At 40.8% G+C, this 26438-nt stretch overlaps 1 pseudogene; it reads left to right on the top strand.

The window, feature by feature from the left end:
• Positions 1–13481: 13481 nt before the first annotated feature.
• On the top strand, positions 13482–13619 carry LOC138780640 (U2 spliceosomal RNA; annotated as a pseudogene).
• The last annotated feature ends 12819 nt before the right edge of the window (positions 13620–26438 follow it).

The following is a 26438-nucleotide window of genomic DNA, read 5'->3' as shown; positions in this document are numbered from 1 at the left end:
TGATTATAAGGACCCTATTACATGGAGTTATAATTGGCCGAATCAGGTCAATGCGGCCGATTATCGCTCTGTGTAATAGAGAGAACGATCAGCTGATGAAGCGATCATCGGCTGATTATTTCTTTAGGTCCAGACCTAATATCATCGGGCATCGGGAGCGCATCACTATGTGTAATAGCGATGCGAGGCCAACTCATTAAGGTGTGATCACTAATACCTAAGCGACCCCCCACCCCACTTCAACTTTGGCCATTCTGTCTGGCCTATTAGTTCAAATTAGGTCCAGAAGTGCCCTTTTTCGATGGATCCTGCACTAGTTGTGAAAGGGTCACTAGTTGGCTAGTTCAGTCATTGAGGCTTAAGCCCATTTTACACAGGCCAATTATTGGCAAGGAGAAATGCTCCTTTGGCCGATAATCGGCCTATGTAAAAGTCTCTGCGATCAGCCAGGGAGTGGAAAAATGTCTAATCATCAGCTAATCGCATCTTTTGTGTAAGCGCTAAAATATATCACTATTGGTCACACATCTCCCTGTGCCAACAGCAATACTTTAAAATGGCCACACAAATGGCACAATGATCGTGCCAATGATCAGAAGGCACTACAAAAGAGCACCAATCTTGCTGATCATCCTTGCATGGCCCCATATCAGTCCATGTAAAAGGACCCTTAGGTTTAAGGTCCGGGGGCAGATGTGGGAAAAGATTAGGGAAAGCTACTTTGCACAACGCTGTAGGCGCTCTATTTTTTCTCTATACTTGCACACAGCTTATATGACATGACTCTCACCTGAAGACTGCCATAAATTGTCTCTCGTCCTTTGCACACACTATAAGGGGGTTGTGCTCATTATTGTCTTATTGTGCCTTCGTATACACAGAGAGCCAAACTTCCGGATTAACAGAGGATCTCACTGCTGATCCACAAGCATACACTTTAATAGGGACCATTTTGAAAGTTGCTTCCTTTTGCATTGAAAAAAAAAAATCAATAAATGAACAATAAAAAAATCAGTGCAAAATTGTCTATAGACTTTAGATAGATAGAAGACATTAAATAAAGCATTGAAAATAGAAATATGCTTTGACTAGCTGATAAGCATAAAATAAGAATAAAGAAAGATTTTTACAATCATGCTGATTTCCCTGTTAGTCATTTTCACGTTCATCGTGAGATAACTGGCGCTATACCATTACAAGGGTCTCAGCAGGTACAGGATTTCCACTGCAAGCTAAGAGTCCATCTGTTTAGGACTGGTTTCCAGACCTTGAGACACATCTTGTTTATAACCAGACATAGTAGTTGCAAATGTTTTTACATTTTGTTATACTTTTACAGCAAATGAATATAAGTCATTTATATATTTATTCCCACATTAAAAAAATAAATAAATAAATATATATATATATATATATATATATATATATATATATATATATATACACACACACATATTTTTTATTTTTCAAAGAGGACACTTTATTTAAACATTGTAACTTTTTGATTTATTGTAAATTCTAGATTACAGCCAGAAGCTTTGGATTTTTTAATCCTGTCATTCAGCTCCAAAATTTCTTATTTCTGACATTTTTGCTTCTTACATTTAAGAAACGTTAGCATTCTTGGAAACAATGACAAGTCTTCTCCTAGGGTTCAAATGTGGCTTTGAACCTTAGTAACAAATTATAATAATAACCTTTATAGAGTAGCAACATGTTTCACAGCACTTTACAATTCAGAGAAAAACCATATGCTTGTCCTAACTTCTCCTGTGAAGCGGAGAGGGCAGTCTGACAAAATTGTGCTTTATGCAGGAATATAGACATTTTTTGGCAGATAAGTAAATTAGTGTGGCTCCATCCTACTTTTTAGTTGTAGAGAATATAGAAGAGGCTACAATTGTGTTAGAAATGTCTGTGCAGTTAGAGTTTTTTTCACCTTTGGTGCATTTTTGGCAATGTTTGATAGCCCCATAGAGAATGAATAAGCACTATTATATTCTCATGATCAGTAAGGTTCCCAACAATTTTATCCCCACTGATCACCATGAAATAGTATTTTTTTTAAATGTGCTATAAACTATGACTTTGTGCAATTAACAGCCAAAATATACTCCCTCAGCCACTCACTGGCCAAGGTGGGATACTTTAATATCAATGATTGGTTGAGCAGGCATTGAAAATAAAGGTGAAAGCATAGCTCAACAGTGACTATTGGAGAGATGCAGGCAGAAATAACTTTTTTTTTTTTTTTTTATGCCAGGCTGAGCCCATACTCCCCCTTTTTTATGGGGCTGTGCTTTTTACAGCAGCTGTAGCAGTGTCCCAACTCTGGATGTCTGATCCGGCCTACTACATCACATCCCAAGTCTCTTCTCAAGACCAGGAAGTGGCCAGACTCTGGGGACCATAGTAACGGAGTGCAGGTGTCAGCGCTGGAGACGGGGAGGTAAGCGTATTAAATCTTTTCACCCACCCTCTTACTGGGCATTTTGAATAAATAAGTCTCTGGCCAGAGTTCTCAAATTCAAGATGGTGCAGTCTAAGGCTATGTTCACACTACGTAAATCTACAGCCGTAGTTCTCGCCGCAGAACTACAGCCGTAGATTTGCGGGGTGGAACATAGCATTGTTTGCTATGGGATCCCGGCCGGAGCGTACACACATCGTATACGCTCCGGCCGGTTCCCATGCAGCGCCGCAAACAACTGACAAGTCCATTATTTGCGGACGGAATTCAATGAATTTCGTCCGCAGAAGTACCTGGCAGTTCACACAGTGAAGCGAGCGGCTCCGGGCGCTTGCTTCACTGTGTGCTATGGGAAGCTCTGATGCGGGCGCGTGCTGATGCGCCCGCATCAGAGCTCCACGGAGGAAAGATCATCCGGCCGGTACTTTTAAGTGACACTGTCACCTCCTTTTTGCATTCTGACATCTCTACACAGGTGTAAAGGGTAAATTTAGCGGTTTTCATACTTATATATATTTTATATCATACATCATGGTGTTTGTTCAAGTAAAAAGTGACCTTTTATCAACTGCAGATTGTATTAAGTGGGCGTGGCCTAGCTGTATTAGCACCACTTAGCCCCGCCCACAACACCACAGTTGGCCACGCCCCCCTCGTCGCCCATTGGAACAGGCTGGCCGAAAGGTCTAGACCCCACCCCCTTTACGTTGGCCAACCAATGGGCGTCAAGGTGGCGGGGTCAATGGTTAATACAATCTGCAGTTGATAAAAGGACACTTTTTACTTGAACAAACACCATGACGTATGATATGAAATAAGGTATGAAAAATGCTAAATTTACCCTTTACACCTGTGTAGAGATGTCAGAATGCACAAAGGGGGTGACAGTGTCACTTTAAGTACCGGCCATGATGATCCGGGCTGAGACCGGCCGTTCCGTGACCCGGCCGGAGTATTGTGAACATAGCCTTAAACTAGACAGTCCAAAGATGCTTTCGCATTTTAAACAGCTTGCGCCAGAATGCTGTAAGTATGCAGCTTTTTTTTCTGGCATTTCTCTACTACTCCTTAAGTCCCACAAACATACATTAACCGCTTATTGACTAAGGCAATGTTCGCTTTTACACTTTCATTTTTATCTCCTTGCCTTCTAGAAGCCATAACTCTTACTTTTCCATCTGCATACCAAAATGAGGGCTTTGTTTGTAATATCAATTGTACTTTGTAGTGATCCTTTTCATTTTACCACAAAATGTACAGTGAAACTGAGGAAAATTATTTGTGAGGTGAAATTGAAAAAGGAAGTTGTGGGCTCTTATTTTTATACAGTACACAAATGGCGGGGGTGGGGGGATTTACCAAGGCTGGCATATCTGTATGCTGGTCTTACATAAATCCCCGTTCTCATGCCCTATGCCAGATTTGCTGTAAGTCGCACACCTCTCTGTATAGTCTGGGGAAAAAATTACAGATAACATTGTTTCCCTGTGAATCTCTATCACAGCATGGAAAATATTATACAGATGTAGTAAGCAGTGTAGCTGTGAATCCATGTCTGGTGTCAGACAAGATGATCTTACACTAATCTTCCATAATCAGAACCTCCTACTCCCGCCTCCAAGACTTCTCTCGTGCTGCACCAGTTCTTTGGAACGCTCTACCCGACTCAAACCTAACACTCACAGCTTCAAGCGTGCCCTGAAGACTCATCTCTTCAGGCTTGCTTATAATATTCCCTAATCTTGTTCTCCCTACTGTTGTCTCCTCATTTTCAACTAATCTTCGACGGTTCCATGCACTTTATACGTTTTATCTGTAACAAGACACTGGCGTAAAAATGGCTTGTCAAGCTCCTTCTTTGTACAATAGCTGGACCAGGGGCAAATAAAGCACTTGTGCCTCGTGTCACCCCCAGTTCATAGTCTGTACGCTCTTGCGAGCAGGCCTCGTATTTATAATGTATTTTTATTTATTCTAATTTAATTTTATCATATGTAATTGTAACCTCTTTACTGTGTGTAAAAAAAAAAAAAAAAAGCGCTGAAGAAACTGTTGCCGCTATACAAATAAATATTATTATTATTATTATTATTATTATTATTCTGCTGAAGATGCAAAAAACTGTGTGTGAGCTTTTCTCTCAATCTCCCTCCGCCCCTTTCTGACACAGCTGATGTAAACAAGTCTCTGACTGGCTTTATCTGCAACATTGTAGCTTCTTTTTAATGCTTGGAGGGTTATTCTGAGGTCAAGTTGCTAATGAACACACAATGATTAACACTTCTAGCATGAGACTGAATAGGTAATATTCAGGAGACTGAATAGATAATAATTAGTATGGAAGGAATTGTTAGTCTCAGCATGAGCAGTAACATACAGTATGAGGCTATGTTCACACTACGTATGAGTCCAGCCGTAGTTCGTACGCAGCCGTACATGTGCGGCTGAAAGTACGGGCGTGGGAAAAATAGACATGCGGACGGATTGCGAACATGCGGGCAAACCGCGAACATACGCCCGTAGTACAGTTATGCTTTCCTAGCTTGTTTTGAAGCGATCTGAAACAGGTCATTTACTTGGAAATCTTCGCCCAGCCCAATAAAACACACAGAACCTTTTGGATCTAAAAATCACGTTCAATTTGGCTGAAATAAGTATTCCGTACGGGACCGCATGGAAATCCACGGCCGTGAGTTGGAACATTTCCGTCCTCAAACTATGGTCTTGTTCATTTTTCACGACGCCGTATACGATCCGGCCGTAGTGTGCACTGTGCGGGCGTGTATCCTATACTTTCAAGAGAACGCATCAACCTCAAAACTACGTGCGTATATTCGCGGTTCGCACTACGGACGGAAAGATACGTAGTGTGAACATAGCCTGAAAAGTTATGTTTGAGTGGAGTAGCCCTTTAATTTGAAGAACACCAGATTATAAAACTATTTCCTAGTGTTTGATTTAGAATACAAAGCTAAGTATTTTTCTGTTTTATTGTTTTGTTCAAATTTTTGTAAATTCCATTTTTAGTTTCCTCCTAAATAGTTGTATGTGGCAAGTTAAGCTAGTGATGTAGTTTTCAATTACATGTTGTCTACAATGTAAAACAACGCCTGTAAACCAATATAATTCCAAGACCAGTATAAGGCACAAGCAAACAAGAATAGCGCAGATATGAGGTTTTGGGTAAAAAAAAAAAAAACTTTTCTCAAAGTATATTTAGCAAAAGGGGATTATCTGGTAACAAGGAGAGATATTTATAATGCGTTAGCATTTTATCATGTAGGTGCCTCAATAGGTTACCCACACATTATGCAACTGATTTGCATTCTGTATACACTTTCTTGTTTTGAAATTGTTCTGACACAGTGCTCTCTGCTGCCACCTCTGTCTGTGACAGGAACTGTCCAGAGCAGGAAAGGTTTTCTAAGGGGGGTTGCTACTTAACTGGACAGTTCCTGTCACAGACAGAGGTGGCAGCAGAGAGCACTGTGTCACACTGGAATGAATACACCACTTTCTGTAGGGCATACAGCAGATGATAAGTACTGGAAGGCTTAACATTTTTAAATGTAAGTCAATTACAAATCTGTATAGCTTTCTGACATGCTTAAGAGGGTAGCCAGGCGGTACTGTCTTCTTCATAAGTTAATTTCTGCTTTACCAAGGATAAGATGTACCATTTATAATTTTATGGGCCTGTAGCTTTTGCGTTCTTTAAGAGTTTTTCCATAACAGCATGATAAGGTGTCATCAGGGCATGAAAAGGATATACAGGAATAGGCTAGATTCAGACATTGTCTTGGCCATTTGACAGCCGTCTTTTTGGATGTCCGTCATTTTGAGGCCAAATAACAGTTATTTTGATAACATATGATTTCAAAATAATAAACTTTATTTAGCCTCAAAATGAAGGATGTCTAAAAAGATGCCCGCCAAACGGACAAAAAAAGACTGTGTGTGAACTTAGCCATATAGTGTAATCATTGCCATTATTAAAAACCTAATTTTTCCTTAGTTTTTCTTTTTTATGATCACATTGCTACAATACTTACATCGCTGTTGTGATATAATGGACAACCTCATTGCTCAGGTAGCATTTCTCGTGGTTTGTTACACGGGAGGAATTAGCTATGACTAAAGCTTACTAAAGCAATACAGAGATGACAAATGATATTGGGGGTTATAAATAATTTAGTATTGGATTATGTATAATTGATTTGATAGACGTTTCTTTTTTTCAACCTTTGTGACTATGAATTGGAGATGATAGCTCATTCTTATCAGATTATATCCTGCTATATTTCAAAGTTGAAATATGTGTCACAAAATGTTATATCACATAGCATATAATATTTATCTGTAAAGTAGCTTATTCTTTGAGAAAGAGTCAGACTCTGTTCATATTATAGTATAAAGCATTCAGAGAGTCTCCATGCCCCCTTTTCACATTTGTTATGTTGTGGAATTGCGCTAAAGTAAAAAAAAAGTTTTCTCCTATCACTCTGCATTCAATAATAAGCATGTGAAAACAGAATTTTAGAAATTTTTGTTTTCTGAAAAACTAAACTTTGGCTTGGATATAAAGTTTCAGACCATCTAGTTCCAAGCACAGTACATAGCAGCCATAGACTATAGTGATTACATACAAAGTACATGATTAACAATTAATAGCAGGGTATTAGCAAGGTACAGGGTATAATCCACTATAACTAATAGCAGGAGAGAATATAATTTAAATATAGCGTTCACTGGGAGGCAGAAAGTGACAATAATATAATATAATTATTTGGCTGCAATATTAATTATGATAAAGCATACCAAGATGGAATCAGAGCTAATCAGTATGCTTGCACAGTACTATGACTCTACATGTAATGCCTATAGTGTTACAGCCATCTTTTATATGTTACATTTTAATTAACATTCTTATTGGAAACCTTATAAATCGGAATGGTACTTTGCTCAGATGATGTGATTTTAATTTACCAAGGCTACAGTCTTGAAGCCATTTTTCACTTCTTGTGGACAATATAGTTTTACAGCTATTACAAATGTCAAACCGAAAAAGTCGTAACCTCTGATAGTAACGCTTACACTGACTTGGAGCATGGAAGTAGTCCAATTATTCTTACAATAAGAAAAAGATTTAGGGGCCCTAAGTCACACACAGTTTTCACCCCTCATAATCTAATCTCTTAACAGCCAAACTATTTTGGACCTTAACCCCTTAACGACCGCGGGCGTATATTTACGCCCTGCGGTCGGTAAGGACGTTTAGAGCGGGGCCGCGCGGCGGCCGCGCTCTGAACCGCGGCGGTCCCGGGTGCCGCTTGTAGCCCGAGACCGCAGGTATTAGCGGGCACGGTCCGATCGCACGGTCCGATTGACAGCTGCATCCGATTACCGTTTGCAGCGTCATCCCTGGTGTCTAGTGGGGAGATCGCTCCTCCAGGACGTTGTCCCGGAGGAGCGATCTCCGTTTCTGAAGCCGGCCGGGGACCGCTCCAAGATGGCGCCGTCCCCGGCTCGGCACTCGTTTACTTCCGGCTGCAGCAGCCGGAAGTAAACGAGTGCCTATCTCATGGATCTCTGCAGCATATCTATGCTGCAGAGATCTCTATGAGAGATCAAAGCACTTATACTAGAAGTCCCCCAGGGCGGCTTCTAGTATATGTGTAAAAGTAAAAAAAAAAAGTGTCATTATTAATAAAAAGCCCCCTCCCCTAATAAAAGTCTGAATCACCCTCCTTTTCCCAGGTTATTAATAAAAGTAAATAAATAAATAAATAAACAAACATGTTTGATATCGCCGCGTGCGTAATCGCCCGAACTATTAATTAATCACATTCCTGATCTCGTACGGTAAACTGCGTAAGCGCTAAAAAATCCCAAAGTGCACAATTGCGCATTTTTGGTCGCATCAAATCCAGAAAAATGTTAATAAAAAGCGATCAAAAAGTTGTATATGTGCAATCAAGGTACCGATAGAAAGAACATGTCATGGCGCAAAAAATGACACCTGACACAGCCCCATAGAACAAAGGATAAAAGCGCTATAAGCCTGGGAATGGAGCGGTTTTAAGGAACGTATATTTGTAAACAATGGTTTTAAATTTTTACAGGCCATCAGATACAAGAAAAGTTATACATGTTACATATCGTTTTAATCGTAACGACTTGTGGAACATATATAACAAGTCAGTTTTACCCCAGGGCGAACGGTGTAAAAACACATATCCACTAAAAACACAAAATGTGCTTTTTTTTTTCAATTTCACCACACATTGAATTTTTTCCTGCTTTTGCAGTGTACTTTATGCAAAAATTAAGTCTGTCATTGCAAAGTACAATTAGTGGCGCAAAAAATGAGGGCTCATGTGGGTTTCTAGGTGAAAAAATGCAACTGCTATGGCCTTTTATGCACAAAGAGGAAAAAACAAAATCGCAAAAATCAAAATTGCCCCGGTCCTTAAAGGGTTAATGACCTGGCAATTTTTCTTTCAATTTTCATTCTCTCATTCCAAGGGCGATAATGTTTTTGTTGGGAAGGTATAGTGTCAAGTTGATGGCTAAATTATGTGCATGAGCCCAGTAGTCCTGGATATTCATGAGAAGGAGAAAACATCACTCATCCACTGCTGATTGGCATTGGCTGATTACCATGCTGTGTATAGGCAGTCAATTGTCAATCTGCAGCTGAAGGGTAGGGGGAGGGGTATGGCAAGAATCCTGTTCTCCTACATATCAGGAGAATGGCTGAATAGATGTTCATACTGCCGTCATTAAGGGTACAAACACACACGGCTTATACGCTGCGTATTTACTGCTGCGATACGCAGCAGATACGCAGCAGATTAGATCTAAATAACTGAACACAGTATCAAATCTGCTGCGTATCTGCTCCGTATCTGCTGCGTATCTGCTCCGTATCTGCTGTGTGTGTTTGTACCCTTAAGGTGGAATAAACCAAGTGACAGATTCCCTTTAAGGGTAAAATTCTCCCATTCAGTAAAATTTCCAACTAAGTGCCAGTGTTTTGGTTTTCATATGCACACAAAGGACATCTATCATGAAATCTTTAACTTAAATCTTTAAGCAGAACCACACACACACACACACAGGTCACAGGGATATTTCGAACTGATGCTTGCTTGAAGCTATAGATACCAGCTGTCCCTCATTCCAATATCTGAGCTGCTCCAGTGGGTCGTTGTACTGACAAATCATATCCTGACCCATCAAAGGCATAGCTTGCTGCATACTATGGCTGTTTACCCTGTATCACTGCATACAACAAAGTGACAAATAAATATAGTATTCACATACATGAGGCAGGTGTGGTGAGTCAGAGTACTTCGCTTTAAAACTCATTTAAAAACCTGTGTTCACTTTATTTTTCAATTCATTTGCATTTGAAAAAATATAAAAAACAATACTAACTGGAAGTGGAAAACCAATTACAGATCTATTTCTTTACAGGGTTTGAGAAGTAGATCCTACATACAGGACATTAAAATAATTACATAGTTATAGCATTCACTACATGTATTGTCATGTCATACCAATTTACATGCATATAGCTTTCACCACAGGTGTAATTTGGGGAGGAAAGTGCTTGGACTCCACTTATTTCTTAGTAGATTGATTGAAAATCTCATCCATTGAAGCGCATTTACAAATGAAGTTTTAATTCTATATATTCCTTCTATAACCTAAAGCGCTGCCTATTACATAAACAGGATCCCACAGGAATATTCAAAGCAAAGAGGGTTTCTATGTCTATGCATATATAAAATTGTGCTACCTTCCTACCCAGTTTTATTTTCCCTTATTTTGGTTTCACTGAACAACTCCACAAGGTATCTTCCCCCAAAAATTGATAGGGACAGTACAAAAATATCATTCAGATGGGTTTACATAAAAGGCCATTAAGTTTTCCACAGAGCCACAATTATATTGTCTTTTGCATAACCTTCACTGCTCACTGTTATTTTCCTATTAGATTTTATGGTATATTGGTTGGCCATGGATTGTTGCTAGTGAATTAAGAATTTGATCTCCCACTGGTTTGTCAGTGTAGAGCAGGGGTGTCAAACTCAAATACACAGTGGGCCAAAATTAAAAAATTGGACAAAGTCGCTGGCCAACCTTGATAATTATTGAAGCACGAATGCGGCATTCCTGTCACTGTCAGTGGTGTGAGTCTCCCAGCGCTGTGCACTATGATAAATGACATGATAAATTGATATGATATGATATGATTAAACCCCAACCCATGTAATAGCCAACCCCCCCAATATTACCCCATGTAGTAGTCAACCGAAACAAAAATGCCCCACATATTAGCCAGCCCTCCCAATAGTGCCCAAATAGCAGCCAGCCCCCCCCCAAGTGTCCCATATAGTAGCCAGCCCTCCCCAATAGTATTATATAGTAGCCAGCCCTCCCCAATAGTATTATATAGTAGCCAGCCCTCCCCAATAGTATTATATAGTAACCAGCCCTCCCCAATAGTCTCATATAGTAGCCAGCCCTCCACCATAGTATTATATAGTAGCCAGTCCTCCCCAACAGTCTCATATAGTAGCCAGCCCTTCCCCATAGTCTTATATAGTAGCCAGTCATCCCCAATAGTATCATATAATAGCCAGCCCTCCCCAATAATCTCATATAGTAGCCAGCCCTCCCCCATAGTCTCATATAGTAGCCAGTCCTCCAAGTTTCCCATATAGTAGCCAGACCAGCTTCTCACAGCACAGGGAGCAGGACAGAGCCGACTGGGCGAACATTGTCACCTAACTCACCTGCACGCTCCGCCCCCCCGGCGCTCATCATCTTTACCTCATCCGAGGCTCCAGGTACAGTGATGAACGTTATTGTCATGAGCGCCCATGTCAGTGTCAGAGGAGGCGGGGAACGGGAGAGGGTGGCACTGGATGAGGTAAAGTAGATGAGCGCCACGGGTGGGGGGGGTGGCGTGTGGGCGAGTTAGGTGGCGATGTTCTCCCCATCGGCTCTGTCCTGCTCCACGGCTCCGGTGGCAGAGGGGGTTACCTACTGTCTCCCCCCTCATGCACATCGGGCGATCTCCAGGGGGTCTGTGAGGAGGGAGACATACCTGTGCTGGACTCCTGACGGGCACAATCCAGGAATGGTGAGTTGCTGTGCAGGGGAGAGGGGCTCAGTTCAGGACATGCTCCAATGGCAGCACAGGATCTTTTCTTCACATTCTGAATGGGCCAACTGCATGGTAATCAGAGATTTCTTAGGCAGGCCATAAAAATGGCTCTGTGGGCCAGATTTGGCCCGCGGGCCAGAGTTTGACATGTCTGGTGTAGAGTATCTTTTCTGTCTAACTAGAAAATATCAGCTTAGGTTAGGTTCACATCTATGTTGGAGGCTCAGGAGCCCCATTACAGATCCCATGAGGTCATCACGCAATGCTGTTATTCCAGCTGAAACGGCACACAAAATGGTGATACCTATTGAACCCCATTAAGGCTACATTCAACATGCAATTTCTCAGCAAAATCCGACGTGGATCCATTGTCTTATTTCTATGAGAATACATACTAGCAGCAGGATTAACATCCCACTGCGGGTATGTAAGTTAACCCCCTGCCGGCCGGAGCATACATCACCTGCTACACGCTCCGGCTTGCTTCGGGGGCTCCCGGCGTCTGCACGTCCTGCTCAGCCAATCAGTGGCTGTGTGGGGCAGCGCACTGATTGGCTGGGCAGGACATCCACCCAGGAACCCCTGAAGCAGTCACGGCCATAGTTCTAGAGAATTGCTTTACACCTGGACATAAGGGGAAAAAAACTCCTAGTGTGGATCTCTGAGCAGAGCTCATTGTGTGTGTATGGGGGAGGGGGGTAGCTGTATCAACATACACTTATTGTCCATGTTGTGATATCCTGTGAAATCTTTAGTTCTATAAAAGGTGTGTAACTTTTAATTATGCCATGGTAATGAGATGACTGCTGAGAAGAGTTTTATATCGTTTTTCACTTGGGTACATTTTGGAGCCTAATAAAATATGCAGCTTCATTTTGGATCTGCGTGTTTTCTCATTTCTTTGGTGACACATTACAGTGGAGATCAATCAGAAACTAAAATCTCAAAGTCATTAAACAGTGTGCCATACATGCAAAGAGTGTTTTGTAATGAGTGCCTTCTATTTTCAGGAGGCCCCGGGCTCTTTTTCCACATTAACAGTTTCAATGGGCTGCTATATATGACTTTTCTTAATAATTAGTGCTATTTAACTAACTTTCTATTGCTACATTATCAGTTCCTGCAGAGCTCCGCCATGCATGCTTGGAGACACTTTTTACATTTCGCTGTCATTTTGAGCCTGACATGGACAGACTGTGTTTTACTGTAAGGGAAATACATTTCAGAAATGAAAGTCAGATGAAGTTAATCCAGATAAATGACAGGTATAGTTTACTAGGGCTCAGGCTATATGTCATTCACTCTTATCTATCCTGTCCATGAACAGATATGATATTATTAAGATTTATGGAGAAATCCTTGTTTACATTCTCAGATTTAAGTTTAAATTACCATGACACAGTGACATTGACATTGGGGATTTTCTTAAGGAGCATTAGATTAATGCATTGTGAAACTGTTTATGCTGAGTTTTATTAGGATTCATCATTTTGTAACAGAACAGGAAATTCTTAGATAAATCACCAGTCTATGATGTCCATGTATACTTGGAATAAGGCTCTGATCAGGAAGTTCAGACCGCAACTATTTGATTGGATATTTTAGGTGACAGCACTTCAGTACCTAGAGCACTCAGTTATGAATTGAGCCCATGAACAGGCTTATTGACTAAAAACAGGACTGGAGCTAAATATGAAACATGCAAAGGCAATGACAACAAGAGGGACAGCTGAGTCCTTTACTAAGGTCATTTACATCAAATTATAACTACTTGGGAAAATGAGGAAACTCCAATGTACTGAGTATACCTAGTGAGAGAAAAAGATTGATAATATCGCTTCTTGTCCTTTTGGCTAAGATCAAGTGTAGTATCTGTTTTTATAAGTTTAATATTCAGTGAATATTAAAAAGACCTGTCAGCTGGAAAGATCACCCAGCCACTAAAGTACCGTCCGGGATGATCCGGGCTGAGACCGGCCGGGTGTTCACGTAGTGTGAACATAGCTTAAATAAGATTCAGGAGGAAAGGGTTGTTAATAAATAACTGAGCACAACAACAAGGAGGCACAATTTGAGGTTAAAGAAAAAAATCACAAACACAAGCAAAATTTCTAACCACTTTTACCCCCTTTTATCAAAGTTTCTACCAAGCCCTCCCCCTTGACATGGTGTAAAACTCATTTTTGTGTGTCTATTATATATATGCCCATTAAACAAATCTAACCTGCTGATAGCTCCCTATTGCGGTGCTGAGGATGAAGGTAAATCTCTTACCTTCATCCTCGCACTATTTCAGGCCCTTTGCAGTTTAATCTGGAGTGTAGTAAGGCCATTTGGAGCACTATTGGCAAGGCCTCCTCAGCACCGATCCAACAATCATTAGAAGGGGCAGGCCGGCCGGGGGCAGATCAGTGCTCTGGTATAGCCCCCTCCCCAGTGCTCCAAGCTTGCCTTACTACACACCTAAGTAAATTGCAAAGTGCACAGAAATGGTGGAGAGGATAGAGGTAAGAGACATACTGTACCTTCATCCTCAGTGTCCCGTGCGCAATTGGGAGCTATCAGCAGGTTAGATTTGAACCTGCTGATAGTTTCTCTTTAGGTGCAGGTGGTGCGGTGTTAAATGCACCAGATATACAGCATAGGAATATTCACAGCACATAAGCAGCTTCTGAGTTTTCCAAAAGATGATACTCAAATCAGTGTAAAATTATTCTGAAAAGCTAAGTTGTGTGATTATCCACACTGCTAGGTGCTGCTTTCAACTGGAAATTCAAATTTTCGACGTATCCGTTTTATATGGGTGTTTAACAATCTACATCAAAATCTTTGCATCAACACCACATCATTTAAAAAAATCTTTGTAAAAGCCATACGTTTCCAGATGGAAACAAATTTTACTTTTTAAAGTATACCTGTAATATTAAAGGGGTATTCCCATCACCTAAACTTTTGTTAGGCGATAAGGAATTTAAAAGAAAGCAATTATCGGGAGCGATAAGTATTTCAATGTCAATGTCAATGTCTTACGCCATGTGAATATGACCTATGGCTATATCCATGTTTTCCAGGGAGCCTTATGATTGCATCCATATTCTTCAGCCACCAGTAATCAAATGCTCAATTTTCGATCATCTCTAATAACAATATCTATTTGTCTTATGTTAATATTTGATGCAAGATACAGAAAGTGTGAAAAGCTTCTGAAAATGTAAGCTTTCATTTACATTGTAATAATCTGATGAGAGTTTAACTGCCTATTTATTGTCCTGCATTAGAAAGATCTGCAGAATCTCAAATATTCTCCTTCAATTTTACATTGTTTTTTTCAAATACACTTATGGCCTGTCATATCCTATCATTTCCACTATCAGCATGTAGAACGACATTTCCTCCAGCCTCACTAACAGCATTTGTTGATATAGCTTTTTGTTGCTCCATAAATGTCGAAGCTTCTCCATGCCAATTAAAAGCTATGGTTTAGTTCTCCGAGTCTCATGTAAGCATATGCAGGTCGGCTTTGGGTCTTTGAAATGGCCATAAAAATGATGACTGGTATAAGTCTCTTCATTTTATTAAACAATTTTTACTTTCAAGTCCCCAAAGGCTGTATGGTTACAATTAAGACTTCAGTGCGGCTGTTGGTTCCCAAGTAAAATACCTGAAGTCACTTCATCTAGCTCAGGATAAAGGATTGCTTTGACCTTGAGGGTAGTGTGCTGGGGATAATGAAGGCTGCAACTTGTGAGGACAAACATGCTTTCTAATTTTTTTCTGCAAGAAAGTATCTGACTTGCCTCCCTTGCTTCTCTTGTATTTCCCTTTCATTAGATGGAAAATACTGTGTTGGAAAACCCCAGGTGTTAGTTAATCTGTTTGCGCCTCCAGCAGTTAAGCTTTTTCTTCTCAAGTTAAGTGTATTATCAGGTTAAATTCAAGCTAACAACTTAATATTTTGTAACAACATTAGTCAGCCTGCCATTATCTAGTGTGGTTGTGAACTTAAGATGTCGACCTTGAATGGCCAATCTCATAGTAATTTTGTAAGCTGTCATTGATAGTATGTACAGTACAATAAAATTATCTGGTTCTTGAAAGATAGAAGGGTGTAGACTGTATTCCATGTGCATTCTTGGGGATCGCCCTTTAGTGCTATTGCACCCTTTCTTCCCATCCCTACAACAGCGTTGCTTATGTATATAAAGATATTTTTTGCACTTCCCACAACAAATACAAAATAAATATAAATATCTCAAAGAAAACACTATTTTGTATATGTAATAATACCTCTATAGTAAGATGAAGCAGCAAGCGAAAACATCCCTGTACAGTATATGGACACTTAGAAGAGTCACTGGAAGGCCTGTATTTAATCGGTATTGGGTGATATTGTAACAGATGGTAGTGCTCTCACCTCTACTGAGCACCACTAATGCAAAAGCTTTCCCCCTGTAACCAAGCAACGGGACGCAGAGAGCAGCAGACTAAAGGAAAGGGGTGAGATGTGATCCCCAGCCTGTGGATTACTAGCTGCAGCAGCAGGTTCTGGCGTAGGTGGCCCCTTAAGTGTCACTTTGGATGCAGACTGGTCAGCCCATGTGGTAGCCCTCAGAGGAGCCCAGGCAAGTTGCTGGATGCGGTGGTGGCGTTAGCTGCTGTTTACGGCTCAGGAGCTGCTGAAGACCATCAGAGAGCTTCCTAGGATACGGAACAATTCTCCAATGCTGGCAACAAACAGAGGCAAACAGCTGAGTGGGTGACAGGGGGCAGGTCATGCTGGGGGTGGCTGTCAGAGTGTGATTTACAGTAAACACTAACCAGGCCCACTACACAGGATCACAAGGCTTCCATCTCGTAAGTGCTAACCCAGCCCACCGCAGAGATGGAGGACATGTGATCTATGTCTCTGATTAGAAGGGGGAGAGAGCAAGGTGGAAACTGGAAAGGACTCCATTCAGTAGATTTTTATCATCTTGAGGGGGTGAGTACTAGAAATGAGTGAACCTGGAGCGTGCTCGAGTCCATCCAAACCCAACCGTTCGGCATTTGATTAACGGTGGCTGCTGAAGTTGGATAAAGCCCTAAGGCTATGTAGAAAACATGGATATAATCATTGGCTGTATCCATGTTTTCCAGACAACCTCCAACTTCAGCAGCCACCGCTAATCAAATGCCGAACGATCGGATTCGGATGGACTCGAGCATGCTCGAGGTTCGCTCATCTCTAGTGAGTAACATAGAAAAGCTCAGGAACGGCACAGAGGGCATGATTACAACCTGTTGCACATATGTAAAGCTTGCTGACTACAACTGAATGGTGTTAAAAAAACAACTTTTGAGCAGAATACCTCTTTAAGCCCCCACACTGTGCCCCATCTGCAAATATAGATGTAGCAAAAACACTGTGCCCTATCTGTAATAAGTCCCCAAATCATGCCCCCTCTCTAATATTGTGCCCCCTTCTGTAGTTAGACCTCATAGTGTGCCCCATTTGTAATTAAGCACCCACAGTATGCCCATCCATTCAATTAGGCCCTGCAACATCCCACACCACCATGTGCTCATCTAAAATTATGCAAATACACTGGGATTCTTCTGTAATTTACCCCTAGACAGTGTAGGCTTTAACACTGAAGCCCAATCTGTGATTATGTCCCCACACTGTCCCTTATTTGGAGTTAGGCCCTTACATTGTGCCCAACTCTAGTTAGGCCCCCACTATGCCCAAATGTGTTGTTATGTCTTCACACTGTACTGGACTTATGCCCCATATTTTGTCCCTATCTGTAGCTAGGACCTCATATTTAGTCCCCGATACTGTGCCTTTCCCAAAGCCCAGCCATGCCAATCACATATATACCTCATCATATTGACTCCTGTCTCTTCCGCACAACAGCATACAGCAGTGTTGTTAAGCTGGGAGGAGGGGGCAGTGCACTGGTTGGCTGATGTTCATCAATCTATGCTGACATCTTTTCAATTAAAGATGTGAGCTTAGATTAACTAATGCGCATGGTCCAGCTATAAAGGAGTACCATCATGTTTAGATGAACAATCCATTAATGTTTTGTAGACAAAATGACAGACTTTTTTCATGGTGAGAGCTTTATAGTAGTCATAAGAGAAAAGTATCAAAGGCACTACCATTTATCAATAATATATTTATATGTTTTTTATATTTCTCTCAACTTTCTGCATTATTTATTTTATGTAAAAAAAACATCAGTTAAGTTCTTGAAAAAAGATAACTCCACGCCCTCCCCGCAACAATCCTTTGTGTTTTACAATCCATGATCCAATTGTGTGATGGTTTGTTATAAAAGCCCTATTTTACCAATGCCTGGTTATAAAAAGATACGTAAGAATAGGTCTAAAGCAGAGCAGGTGAACCTTTGGCTCTCCAGCTGTTGCAAGAATACAACTCATATCATGTCTGGACAGCTAAAGCTTTGGCTTCCCCGGCTTGTTGAGAATTGTAGCTTTGCAATAGCTGGAGGGCTGAAGGTTCCCCATGCCTGGTCTAAAGTCTCGCCACTAATGACTAGATACCCAATTCCAGGTCCATTTTTAACTTTGATTAGAGATTTAAATAAAAGTAATAATCTGTAGTAAAGGGTCAAGTAACTCAGGACGTTTCTTTCAAACCTTGTCAACTAATACAGCCAAATGAGGATATTCATAAACAGAACCTAATATGTGCAACCCCTTTAACCTCTTAAGGACCGGTCCAATTGTCACTTTTGCGATTTCATTTCTTTCCTCCTCGCCTTCTAAGACCCATAACTCTTTAATTTTTTTTCAGGAACAGGTGTACTTTGTAATGGCATCTTTCAATCTGCCATAAAAGGAATGAGGGAACCCCCCAAAAGATCATTTATGGAGTGAACTTGGGTCAAAAAATGTGATTCCGCAAATTTTGGGGGGCTTCCATGTTTACGTAATACACTTTGTAGTAAAACTGGCATTTTTCCTTTATTCTATAGGTCGATTTGAACACAGCGATATGCATGCATACTAGGTTTTCTAATGTTTTACTATTTTTATTAGCAGTAAAACTTTTTTTTGTAAATAGGTATATTTAAAATGGCCCTATTGTAACTCCTATAGCGCATTTATTTTTTCACCTACGGGGTCATATGGGGTGTCTTTTTTTGAGCCATGATCTCTAGTTTTTATTAGTAACATTTTTTCCTAGTTCAAATGTATTGATCGGTTTTTATCATTTTTTTTATACAAAAAATGTCATTAAAACAAAGCAATCTCTACTTTTTGGCCACGCCGTTCACCGTTCGGGAATAATATTGTTGTATTTTAATAGAGTGGACGATTACGCATGCTACGGTGTATTAAATGTAAATTAACTTTATTATTTTTATGTGTTTTATGAATAAAATCGGAAGGGGGGTCATTTACACTTTTATTGGGGGAGGGGCTTTGGGGCATTTTGTAAAACTTTTATTTATTTATTTATTTTCACTTTTATAGTCCACTTAGGGAACTATCACATTCATACATTGGATTCCTCACACTGATCCATGCTATGCCATAGCATAGCAGGGATCAGTGTTATCAGCGATCTTCCGATAAAGCCTGCCTGTGGCAGGCTGAATCAGAAGACCGAACATAGGACTGCAGCAGACCTCCAGCAGTCAGGAAATGTGATTGGGACCCCTGCAGAAACGCTGCGGGGGTCCCGATCACTAAGTGACCAGAGATGCTTCGGTCACTTATTCTTAAACACCGCAATCGCAGCGTTTAAGGGGTTAATGGTGGGCGATTGCGGTGGCCTGCCATTGAGGGTGAGGGCCTGGCTGCAGATAGCAGCCGGTCCTCACCCGCTATGGGGCGAGCTCAGCTCGTTAACCTGCTCCATAGCCCGGGACCGCGCCAGGGCGTACATTTCTGCCCTCCTGCGTTAAGGCACAGGCAGTGTAAATGTAAATGTACGCCCACAGTCGTTAAGGGGTTAAGTATCTTTTTTCTGAATTCCACCAAACTGGCTAAGAATTTACAATTCCCTGGTTACTTCTATTCTTCTGCTGACTGTCAAGTATTGTGGATTTACATAACATATAGCACAGAGCTGTCCCACATTATAGTTAAATAAAAAAAGTAATGTAATTCTTAGATGTACAGATTTTCATACACCAGTCATGTTAAGCTGACTCCCGTTCCATATTCACTTCTGTTAAGAAAACGATTAACGTATTTGCAAAGATGAAATATTTATTTTTCATTTGTGCGCAGATTCTTATGAATTGTCTACAGACTATATAAATGAATCCTTACCAGTTTTATGCATAGACACACAGGCACTAAAATCATAACAGCAAAGCAAGGAGCAAGTGTTAAAGTCTAAAGCCTATGCAAAAACCTGCAGAGAATCCAAAAATTGCTTGAGAGCTTTGATTGATCAACGTCATGAATAAGACAGAAGAAATGAAACCTGATCGAATGGCCAGCATTCATCAAGCACAATCCCTCTCATGGCACTGTGTCACATGGGGACTGTCAAGTCTTGACAAGCTAAGATCTATTTGCATGCATGGATTGCAGATTGATAAATCTTGTATGTCTCTATATAACAGCTTCCCGTGATTCAGCAGGCAAAGATACCACAATCAATGAGGAATGACAGATGATGGAGATGAGCTCCACACAGAAGTGATAATGCATGCACCATTGATTTCAATGGCATGATGCACAATGAAAACATTACATCCTGTGGGGGATACAAGACAATTGTCATGAATTTGCATGATCTACATTTGAGGCAAAGGACCAGATTACAAATATACATGATATACTTTGCTGAACACATTGGCTTGCTCCGCTGATTAGCACCGCTGGCATTTGTATAGTACAAGCAGCCATAAATGTATAAACACTATTGAACACCATTTCATAGCATATATATATATATATATATATATATATATATATATATATATATTCTACATACATACATACATACATACATAGTGATTTTCTAAATTCATTGTATTACTAATCTTTTACCGATAGTAAATTCCAGTTTATATTGTAATATTGTAATCGAGAGCTGATTTCACAATTCTGCTAGTTGTTAATAAGAAGTCTACAACCTTGCCCTTGCCAATAACACATCACATTATTAACAACTGGGCTGGACACACAGAAAAAAATTACGAGATAAGTAATGGTCCTATCAGATAAAGCGATTTTTTATTTTCTCAAATTAGTGATAAACAATAGAGATGAGCGAATAGAGAAATATTCGATTCGATTCGATTCGAATAGCTCCTGATATTCGACTATTCGATCGAATATCGAATCCCATTATAGTCTATGGGACAAAAATCCTTGGGACCTGGAAATCAAGATTCGATGAATGTGATGCAAACACCTCTGGAATGCATCTGGGAAAGCAGGGAAGCAGTGCTACAGGGCACGGTATTACCAGCAATTAGCAATTGCCTGCAATGATGCTGATTCCTGTAATAGTTAATATTTAATTAATAAAACAAAGTTTTGTTCTAAAAAAAAGGTTTTTTCATTGTTTAATAGCTTAATTGAAATGAATCCATGCTTTTGCAAATAAATATACTGTTAATAAAAATATATATATATATAAATATGTATATTTATTTACAGTATATTTCATTGCAAAAATATATATTTGTTTTAATTAAGCTATTGAACAATGAAAATAACTTTATTAGAACGAAAATGTGTTTTATTAATTAACTACTACAGAAAGCTGTATTATTGTCGGCAATACCTATTGCCGGTAATACAGCTCAATGTACTAAGTAATACTTTACTTTAATTAAAACAGCAAATGTTTATTCTTATGATGCTATTTTTTTTATCACAATAGCCACATTAGAAGAAACATTTAGATTTATATGTCCGCCCAGCTGATTGGCTGAACGGACATATAAAGAGCCGATCCCATCACACTGAGCTCAGTGTGCCGCGGACCGACGAAGAGAGAAGATAGAACAGAGAAGATAGAACACATCGGAGGGTAAGTAGAAAGCTCCTTCCTTGCTGGTATGGGTGCAGTCTGACATCAGTCTGGCCCCAAGGGTTAAGAAGGGACCCTTACTTAACCCCCTGGGGGCCAGATTGTTCAGTATGGCACCCAAAGGGTTAAGGGGGTGGCAAGGCATCCTGCCTTTACCCCTTGGTTGCCACACTGTAAGCAGTGATCTGTAAAGATGCTGCATACTGTAAGGTGCACAACACCGCTCACAATGATGGGTGTTGCGCTCCTGTTTGTGTGTGTTTTTTGTGTGTGTTTCTCCCGTTTTGTTTTCCAGATATTGGTATCCTCTGGATTACGGTAGATTTGATGGACTACGTCGATGACCAGCGGTTGTTTTTTTTAATAAAATGATCAACATTTTATACTGAGCGGACATATAAATCAAAATGTTTCTTCTAATGTTGCCATTGTGTTAACAAAATTGCATCATTAGAAGAAACATTTGCTGTTTTAATTAAAGTAAAGTATTAATTAGTACATTGAGCTGTATTACCGGCAATAGGTATTGCTGGCAATAATACAGCTTTCTGTAGTAGTTAATATTTAATTAGCAAAACACATTTTCGTTCTAATAAAGTTATTTTTGTTGTTCAATAGCTTAATTAAAACGAATACATACTTTTGCAATTAAATATACTGTAAATAAATAGGTATACATATTTATATATTTATTTTTTTATTAACAGTATATTTAATTGCAAAAGCATGGATTCGTTTTAATTAAGCTATTGAACAACGAAAATAACTTTTTTAGAACTAAACTTTGTTTTATTAATTAACCCCTTAAGGACAGAGCCTGAAATGGCCTTAATGACAGAGACAAATTTTATGAATATGACCAGTGTCACTTTATTCATTAATAACTTCGGGATGCTTTTACCTATCCGGCTGATTCTGAGATTGTTTTCTCATGACATATTGTACTTTACATTTCTGGTAAATTGGAGTCCATACTCATAACGAATCTTTATGAAAAAACCCCAAATAATGTGAAAAAATGTGAAAAAATGCATTTTTCCAACTTTGAAACTTTTTTGCGTATACAGAAAGTGGTTATACCAGATAAATTATATATTAAATAGCATTAGCAACATGTCTACTTTATGTTGGCGGTATTTATTAAACGATCTTTCATTTTTTTTTAGACAATAGGAAGCTTAAAACATTAGCAGCAAATTTCCAAATTTTCAGTAAAATTTCAAAATCAGATATTTTTAGGGACCTGTTCAGGTTTAAAGTGTATTTGAGGGGCCTGTATGTTAGAAAGCCCCACAAAGCACCCCATTTCAGAAACTGCACCCCCCACACTCTGCAAAAGCATATCCAGAAAGTGTTTTAACCCTTTAGGGGAGTCACAGAAATAAAAGCGAAGTGTGTAAGAAATTTGAAAATTTTAATTTTCTGTGCAGAGATTTTATTGTAATCCAATATTTTTCATAATTATAAACCTATTACCAGAGAAATGCACCCCAATAATTATTGCCCCGTTTCTGCAGTTTATAGAAATACCCCATATGTGGCCCTATTGCGCTATTTGACGCAACCACAAGCCTCAGATACAAAGGAGCGCCTAGTGAATTTCAACGCCTCCGTTATATTTGGTCATTTCTGACTGTACCACTTCAGGTTGGCAGAGGCTCTGGGGTGCCAAAACCTAAAAAACACCTCTAAAGGGACACCATTTAGAAAACTACACCCCTCAAGGAATGTAACAAGGGGTGCGGTGAGCATTTGGACCCCACAGGTGCTTCACAGATTTTCCGAACAATATGGAGTGAAAAAAGAAAAATTTATTTTTTACACTAAAACGTTGTTCTAGCCTTCAATTTTTCATTTTCTTAAAGGGATAAGAGGAAAAATAAGACACAAAATGTGTAGCGCAGTTTCTGCCGAGTACGGAAATACCCCACATGTGGCGATAAAGTGCCAAGGGGGCGCAGGACGAGCCTCCAAAGGGAAGGAGCGCCAATTGGCTTTTGGAAGCTGAATTTCACTGGAAAGGATTTCAAGGGCCATGTCGCATTTACAGAGCCCTCGTGCTGCCAAGACACTAGAAACCCCCCACAAGTGACCCCATTCTGGAAACTACACCCCTCAAGGAATCTAACAAGGGGCACAGTGAGCATATGGACCCCACTGGTGATGGGCACAAATGTGGAACAATGTGAGGTAAAAGTAAAAAATTTCATTTTTTCACTTTCATGGCACAAATGTGCCCGTCATCAAGGGGTCCATATCCTCACTGCACCCCTTGTTAGATTCCTTGAGGGGTGCAGTTTCCAGAATGGGGTCACTTGTGGGGGGTTTCCAGTGTTTTGGCAGCTCGAGGGCTCTGTAAATGCGACATGGCGTTCATCATCCATTCTAGCCAAATCCAACCTCCAAAATCCAAATGGCGCTCTTTCCCTTTGGAGGCTTGCCCTGCGCCCACATGGCGCTTTATGTCCACATGTGGGGTATTTACGGACTCGGGGGAAATTGCTCTACACATATTGTGTGTTTATTTCTCTTTTAACCCCTTGTGAAAATGATAAATTCAAGGCTAAACCAACATTATAGTGTAAAAAATGTAATATTTCATTTTCACGCCACATTGTTCCACATTTGTGCCCATCACCAGTGGGGTCCATATGCTCACTACACCCCTTGTTACATTCCTTGAGGGGTGTAGTTTCCATAATGGGGTCACTTGTGGGGGGTTTCAACTGTCTTGGCAACACAGAGGCCTTTTGAATGCAACATGGCCCCTCGAAATCCATTCCATCCAAATCCAGCCTTCAAAAACGAAATGGCGCTCCTTCCCTTCGGAGGCTTACCCTGCACCAGCATGGCGCTTTATGTCCACATGTGGGGTATTTCCGTACTCAGGGGAAATTGCTCTACACATTTATTGTTTTTTTTTATCTTTTAGCCCCTTGTGAAAATGAAAAAATCATGACAAGATTAATGATTTAGAGTAAAAATTTTACAAAAATTACACTAAATGTTGGACTAGCCTTGATTTTTTCCATTTCCACAAGGGGTTAAAAAAGAAAATGAACACAAAACGTGTAGGGTAGTTTCCCCTGAGTACGAAAATACCCCACATGTGGACATAATGTGCCATATGGGCACAGGGCAAGCCACCAAAGGGACAGAGCGCTATTTAGAGGCTGGAATGGAGGATGGAGGCCATGTCGCAATTACAAAGCTCCTGTGCTGCCAGGTCAGTAGAAACCCCTGACAAGTGACCCCATTCTGGAAACTACACCCCATAAGGAATCTAACAAGGGGTGCAGTGAGGATATGGACCCCACTGGTGACAGTCACTTACGTAGAACATGTGCCGAGAAAATAAAAAATACAATTTTTTCATTTTCACGTCCCAAATGTGGCCGTCACCAGGGGGCCATATCCCCGCTGCCCCCCTTGTTAGATTCCTTATGGGGTGTAGTTTCCAGAATGGGGTCACTTGTGGGGGGTTTCTACTGTCCTGGCCGCACAGAGGCTTTGTAATTGCATCATGGCATCCTCTAATGGGAATGGCGGCCATACCTACTTAGCTGGGGAAAAGGGACCATTCTAATTTATTTGGGGGTATTAGGCCAATTATTGGTTTATAAGGTTGAAAATGACAGGTGTCCATCAAACTCAATCTGTGTTGATCTAGAGGAAGGCAAAAAACCCTCATAAGGCAGACGATAGTAGCCTCATCACAGGGGAAAAATTCCTTCCCGACTCCATAATGGCGATCAGAATAATCCCAGGATCAACGTGACCCCTGAAATAGGAATAAGGGACAGAATTTAGATAATGTAGAACCCCAATGACGTGTGGTGCGCCTTGAAGCGATCCAGTATGCAGAGGCCGGGGGGATCAGGACAGGTGTCACACTGGAAAATGGTGTCCTTCCTGATCCCCCTGTTACACCACACTCTGCACTTCTTCTGGGGTCTCCTGTTTTCCAGTGTGGGGGACGTCACCTGGAAAATGTTGTCCTGGTGCGATACGGGGTCCTTCATATCCAGAAGCGCTGGGTCCGCTCCATGGCTGCTAAATATTATGGCTTTATTACTACTTCTGATATTTTCGTATCGTGCCGCAAGCTACAGGGCAGCAAGGGACCGGAAGAGGGGGTGCTGGTATAAAAGTTATCCCCGTACAGGTGGTGAACTTTATCCAGCAGTGGGAAGATCAGTTCCCGGACGATCTTCCCACTTGTTCCGAGGATGGGGGGGGGGGAGGGGGCATCTGGGGGCTGGATTCGGGTGTCCCTTCCTTCATACACTCTAAGGGTACGTGCGCACTGCGGAATCGCGACAGATAACCCTTCATGCATTCCGCAGTTGGCACCCGCCGGCTGACTGATGTAGGCGCACGTCTCCGTCCGTGTCATAGACTCCATTCTATGCACGGGCGGATTCCGCTCTCCGTCCAACGTATTCATTCTTTGGATGGACGACGGAATCCGCCCGTGCATAGAATGGAGTCTATGACACGGGTGGAGACATGCGCCCGCATCAGTCCGCTGGCGGGTGCCAGCTGCGGAATGCACAAAGGGTTATCCTTCGCCATTCTGCAGTGTGCACGTACCCTAAGGCTGGGTTCACACGCTGTAACTGTGCGGCTGTATTTTTTATGCGGCTGTAAATGTGCGGGTGAAACTCCGGCCGTAGGAAAAAATAGACATGCGGCTCAAAACATACGGTCATTTACTTGGAAATCTGGTTCAACTAAAAATAACAAATAAAATGTTAAGAAAGTGATGGAAACACCTCTGG

This window comes from Dendropsophus ebraccatus, chromosome 1 (genome assembly GCF_027789765.1).
Source record: "Dendropsophus ebraccatus isolate aDenEbr1 chromosome 1, aDenEbr1.pat, whole genome shotgun sequence".
Lineage (NCBI taxonomy): Eukaryota > Metazoa > Chordata > Amphibia > Anura > Hylidae > Dendropsophus > Dendropsophus ebraccatus.
Note: the sequence above shows the minus strand (reverse complement) of the source record. Positions and strands in the feature narration are given on the sequence as shown.